Below are 6000 nucleotides of genomic sequence, written 5' to 3' on the forward strand. Positions count from 1 at the left end.
GGAAGCCCTCTAGCTTCTTTAAATTCCACAAAAATGTATTCTTTTGCCAAAGAGGATGACTTTCCACATAGAAGGCTAAGACTCTGTGTGTGTGTCTGTATACATAGTATGTATCCCTTATCTTGTGACTGGATGCTTCTTTGTTTTTTGAGAACCAGCTTACCAGCACCCCACTAGCTATCATGCTTTTAGTACATCTTCCACACTGAATAATCTTTCTTTAATGATCCATCTGTTGGGTTGTTTCTCTTCCATGACTCTCCTTTACCCCTAGGTGGGGCTCTACGTTTTTTAGCCTGACGTGGCAGCACCAGGAGTGGCTTTTGGCAGGGCCTTACCTCCTCTAGAATCTCTGCCAGTCTCTCTCCATTATTTGAGTCTGAAAATTGATATTTTCTCATTGATACACAAAGCCACTCTACTCACTTACAACCAGATGGCCAGATGGTTTTTCCTGACTCAAGTCCCTCCCTCCTCCCTTCCCACCTTCCACAGATATGATACATTGTATTCCTCCAATTCTGAACTTTTTACCTCACACAAACTTTTTATGCTGTCATACAGCATGCTACATAATTTGCTGGACGCAGTATAAAATGAAAATATGGGATCCTTATTTTCAAAAAGCAGGAAAAAAAATAAAGCATTTCTCTTCCTCCCAGTCTCTCTCTCCAGTTGTTATAGTAGCTGTTTTTTTTAAATTTGCTACTTAATGTCATTCTAAGTAAAGAAACATTAAAAATTTAAATCATCATGGATGTTATTGTTCATCTTTATATTGCGCGATGCCAGTTTTTAAATATGAGAGCACTTATTTTGTATGCTGAATCACTGAAATTACACAATTTGTATTTCAGAGCTTGTACATCCATATGTATTTGTTTCTCTTCAGTACAGTGGAAAACGTTTCACAAAACTAACTCAACTGTTTCTCTTTCACTTTTTGATACACTCACATTCTACCAACAATTACTCATCAGTAAGGAACGACTGAAACGATAAAGAACTAAGAGTTATTCTTTTTCCCCCCACCTTCCTTTCTAAGTTATCATTTCCAGTGTAAGTGGTTGACTAACACAGAGGAGCAACAATAAGAACATATATCGTAGGGGTCTCAGGTCATGATGTTTCTTAGAACGCTATCTCCTCCTTTCTGCGTTTGAAGTAAGTTCTGGTTGGAATAGAAAATGAAGTGTCTTGGGGCTGTCAGAGCATGCTGATCTCACTCCATCAAAGATGCAACATGCTTATTTTGTACTTCTTCTGCATCTCCCTGAACTTTCACATATGGTGGATCGGCTGGAATTCTGTGTCAGATGAATGCTATAGGCAAAGACAGCAGCTAGGGGTGGTGGTGGTATGGGCTGTGAGTATCTCCTCTGCTCACACACATGCTCCACTGTCCTATTGGACTTCACTTACAAAAACACAGGTTCAAAGATTAAAATCATTTGGAATTTCAAGACAATGAGAGCAGAATATTATACAAGTCTGGTGTGTGTGGGATGGCTTCTGAGCATAGGGACCTGTGGACAGGTCGCATGCCCACAAAGCTGGCCCGGGGTTATTATTTAACTCTGGACCTTTGCACATACATTCTCGATTCTCGATGCTTGGAATATTCTCCCTCAAGCCTTCACTTTCCCTGCTAACTCCTACTTATCCCTCAGGCGCTGGTGTAGACCTCAGTTTCTCTGGAAAGCTTCTCGTGAGCTTCCTCTACTAGGTTCTGTGCCCTTCCTCTGTGACGCTATAGCATTCTTTGCCTTTATCATTCTATTGCAATCAACTGTATTGTATTAAAATGCTATGTGTCCTCATTTAGATGAAACCTTCCTGATGAAGGAACTTTGTCTCATTCATGGCTGTGTCTCAAACAACTAGCCCACCTCCTAACACATACTAGATGCTGAATGACTATTCTTGAGTATATAAATGAATAAATTAAGGAATTCTTCTTTGTCCTAATTTAATGATGTCATAGGGGCTATTGAGATGTGCAAGTTTTCTGCCTTTAGAGTGAATGTTTTCAGACAACTGTGCTTCTGGTTTTTATGCTTCTTCTCATGATATCAATCTGCTGACTGCTATTCCTGTGGAATTTAGTGTGTCAGCCTTTCTCCTGCTTCTAACCTGTTGAGGGCTTAAGAATGTAGATCTTACACTTGCTAGAGTTTTGCATAAGAGTAAGTGGATCCAGAAAAGAGAAGGAGTCTCTTCTCTGAGAGGGTGTATAAGCTATAGCAGACGATCAATGATATATGGATGTTGGCTGCTCAGTCACTTTTTTGTTTATTTCCTAGTTCTTAGCTATGTGTGGAGTATGTGATGCATTACTCTGTCCTGAATTGCTGTTTTCAATTCTGCTGTTCATGTTTAGCCCAGCCTGGAAAAGTGTCACTACAGGTTGAACCTGTCATTCCCTCTGCTGTATGACACTAACTTCCACAAGGAACAGCAGACAACAGTTTGACATCATGGGGAGAAACATAAAAATCGGAAGCCCGCTTGTCTGAAAACAGTAAGGTGCTCTGTTAAAAGCCAGGGCATTAAACTCAGCCTGCCGCGTTCTGACACTTACAGTCACCTAGTCACGTGCCTGCTGTAATCCCAGAGAGGCCTGGCAAATATGAGCCTGCTGGCCTGTGAACCATAGACAAGTTACGTTTTACTGAGATAAACCCAAAAGATACACTTCACGCAAACGACACCAGTGGACTTCAGGGACAGTCAGTGAGTCTTTCTAGTCAGGGTTAATATCAAAAACATCTCATGATAGAAAAGGCACAGGCACCAGCCCATTGGGGCGTCTTCTAGATATGCTGTGCCAATTGTGAATTCTTCAGTTTTTAGGTTTTGAGGTGATGGGAGGGGGACCAGAGGAAAGGGCTAGGGCAACGGCTACTTACGAAAAGACGTTATCAGCTCTGCTTTTAGTTACCTCAGTGAGAAGACTACCAGATTCACAGCAGCAAGGATTGTACAGGGTATGCACAAGGGGTGGGAGAGAAGGGCAGGGCCGGGGGTCCTGCTGGCCACCCCAGAATTGTGCCTACCCCACCGCTAGACTTGTTTTGAGGATGTGCTGAGTCAAGAGTATAAAGTACTTGGCACAGTGCCTGAAACAAATGTTATCTATTGTTATTTTATTAAGTTACTAATTTCTTTGAGCCTTAATTGTCTCATCTGTGAAATGGAGATAAAAATAACAGAGATATTATAAGAATTAAATGTAATAATGTAGGTGAATGTACTTTTTAAAGAGTAAAGAGTCTGGAAATTTTGTAAAGAGTTTGCATAACTGTAAAGAGTTATGCAAATTTAATTATATTAATCTTCATGCAGGGAGGAGGATGAGTGGAGGGGGAGACACAAGGCCTTCGAGGACTTTTAGGGGACCTGATATTTCTAGACAATATGAGTTTAACTTGCACTGAGTGGGTCCAGGTTAGGCAGAAGGGATGGGGGGAAGGGTTAGAAATGCCCCAGCTCACCTTTGAACCGACTGGGTGCCATGTACTAAATTTCAAAAGAGGGATTCTTGTACCTGGAGTCAAAGGGATGAGAATTAAAATTTATTCAGGGATGACTCAGTGCCAGGTATTATGTTAATAATAATCATAACAATTATTATAGTAATAATAATAGTATCAAAAATAAAGATAACTTAATATTTGAGTGCTTTGTAGCAGATATTTCATATATATCATGTATTATAATTTTCTCAAAATCCCTCTGGAGAAACAGAACACCTCACTTTGTTGTAGAGGAAACTAAGACTAAGATGGTTGTAGAATCTAGGTCTGTTTTCCTTTTCATTTGTTTCTATATTTAGTGCTTCTTATCCTCAGCACACAGCCAGACAGCAAACCCAACCTCAAAAGTTCACAAAGCTTTTGTTTTTTGTGTTTGTTTAGTAAAATCTAGAAGTTGCAAACAAGCCAATTCACCCTGAATTCAGTCAGGTTGCTAGTAAGTATCTCTTTCTCTACAAAATGTTTCCATTTAACTTCAATAGGACAGGAGCTTCCTGCAAGTGCTTCCTCACCACTAAAAACTTGATACGTTTATTTATTTACCAGCATTAATAGGAGTCAAAAATTAAAAAAAAAAAACTAATAGGAATCACCAAAGATAGTCATACATTGAGACACAAGCAATAAGCAATACAAATTTCAACTCTCCTCAGTCAAAGAGGATCAGCTTATAAGTACTGGCAACGTGAATTTCATTTAGACAGACTGCTAGCTATGATAGCAAGAAAAGAATAGCGCTGGCATGAGCAATCATGCCCAGCAAGACCTGACTGCTGCCTGCTACTTTCTTGTGCTCCCTGAAAATTTTAGATAAGATAGATCTGGACAATTATTATTTTTTTTCAATGGTGGGTCTTTGGTAAACAGTTTGGAATTATGAACAGGCTGTATTCATTAATTTCCACTCAGTCTCATTTTAGGGAAATGCTTTTTGTTTATTTTTATTTATAAAATAGTTCTTTTTAGGATAATACATTTTGAATGAAGTAGATGAATTAGATGCCATCCAGCACGTATGCATGTTCTCTTTTCTAAAAGTGACCTGACTGTCTCAGCCTCAATTTCTTTGTGATAGTATCTCAGTGGTGATGACAGATTGATGTTTTTCAGCCTCATTCCCTTTTTAGCTTACGGTCACCATCAGCATGCTTGTGCAACATACTCGGCTGGCAATGCGGTCCATGTGATGATAAAAGGCAGAGACGTAGAAAAGTATAGCTGGAAAACATTTTAGATATTATCTGTTCAGGGTTTCTCAAACTGTATTAAAGCACAGGCCTCCTTTAGAGGCAAAATTATTTGGGCTTTCAGTGTTGACTTAAACTGTATTATGGTAATAGTTAAATACATACATTTATAAAACCAAGGCAAGGACTAATTATCAATTTAGTGTGACATGCTATTTTGCTAAAACAAAATTTATAACATTGAATTTAATAAAAAATATAAAAATGTTTGGGTTTTATATGTCAGCTGTGGATTGGATTCTTTTGATCTTCAACACAGTGGATCATCATTGGGGTCCTTGTTATTATTGATATTGATTTTGCCTTTTAGAAAATGAATTCAGGAAATTCCCTGGTATCCAGTGGTTAGGACTTGCACTTTCACTGCTGGGGGCCTGGGTTCAATCCCCGGTTAGGGAACTAAGATCCTGCAAGCCACAAGCCATGGCCAAAAAAAAAAAAAAAAAGAGAATTCATATGAAAGCACCAATCTATTGAATAGACCTGTAAATTTATAGTATATTCCAATATCGGAGATTTAGAAAGTTTCTTTCAACCAAAAAAATTCTCTGAGTTTTGGTTGCTGCATTTATCCTAATGGTTGATACATGTAAGCAATATGTTTGTTGGCAAAGTGCATTTGACTCTGACTGCCACGATATTATTTCTTTTTTTTTTTTTTTTTTTTGCGGTATGCAGGCCTCTCACCACTGTGGCCTCTCCCGTTGCAGAGCACAGGCTCTGGACGTGCAGGCTCAGCAGCCATGGCTCACGGGCCCAGCTGCTCCGCGGCATGTGGGATCTTCCCAGACTGGGGCACGAACCCGTGTCCCCTGCATCGGCAGGTGGACTCTCAACCACTGTGCCACCAGGGAAGCCCGATATTATTTCTTTTTTTGTTGTTGTTTGTTTGTTTTATTTTTAGTTCAGTGTGTTCAATCTGCTTTGTGATACTTGAACTCTAGCACCTCTATTCTCTATTCAGACCACTCTAAACACTTCATTTTCCAGTGCCACTGGGGTACCATGTAACTTACCTTGGTATAAATAGAATCATTTATCTATTACTTTTATATCTATTTTATTCTCATTAGCCTGTGGCAAGGAACACATCATTCTGCTTTACTACATTGTTTTTATAATATTAAATCAATTTCAATTTAGTAAGTAAGTTAAGGAAATAAAGTCTTATTTTATAAAAATGTCTTTAAATTGTTAAGGAGAAAAATATTTTTATC

The sequence above is a fragment of the Mesoplodon densirostris genome, chromosome 12 (genome assembly GCF_025265405.1).
Source record: "Mesoplodon densirostris isolate mMesDen1 chromosome 12, mMesDen1 primary haplotype, whole genome shotgun sequence".
Taxonomy (NCBI): Eukaryota; Metazoa; Chordata; class Mammalia; order Artiodactyla; family Ziphiidae; genus Mesoplodon; species Mesoplodon densirostris.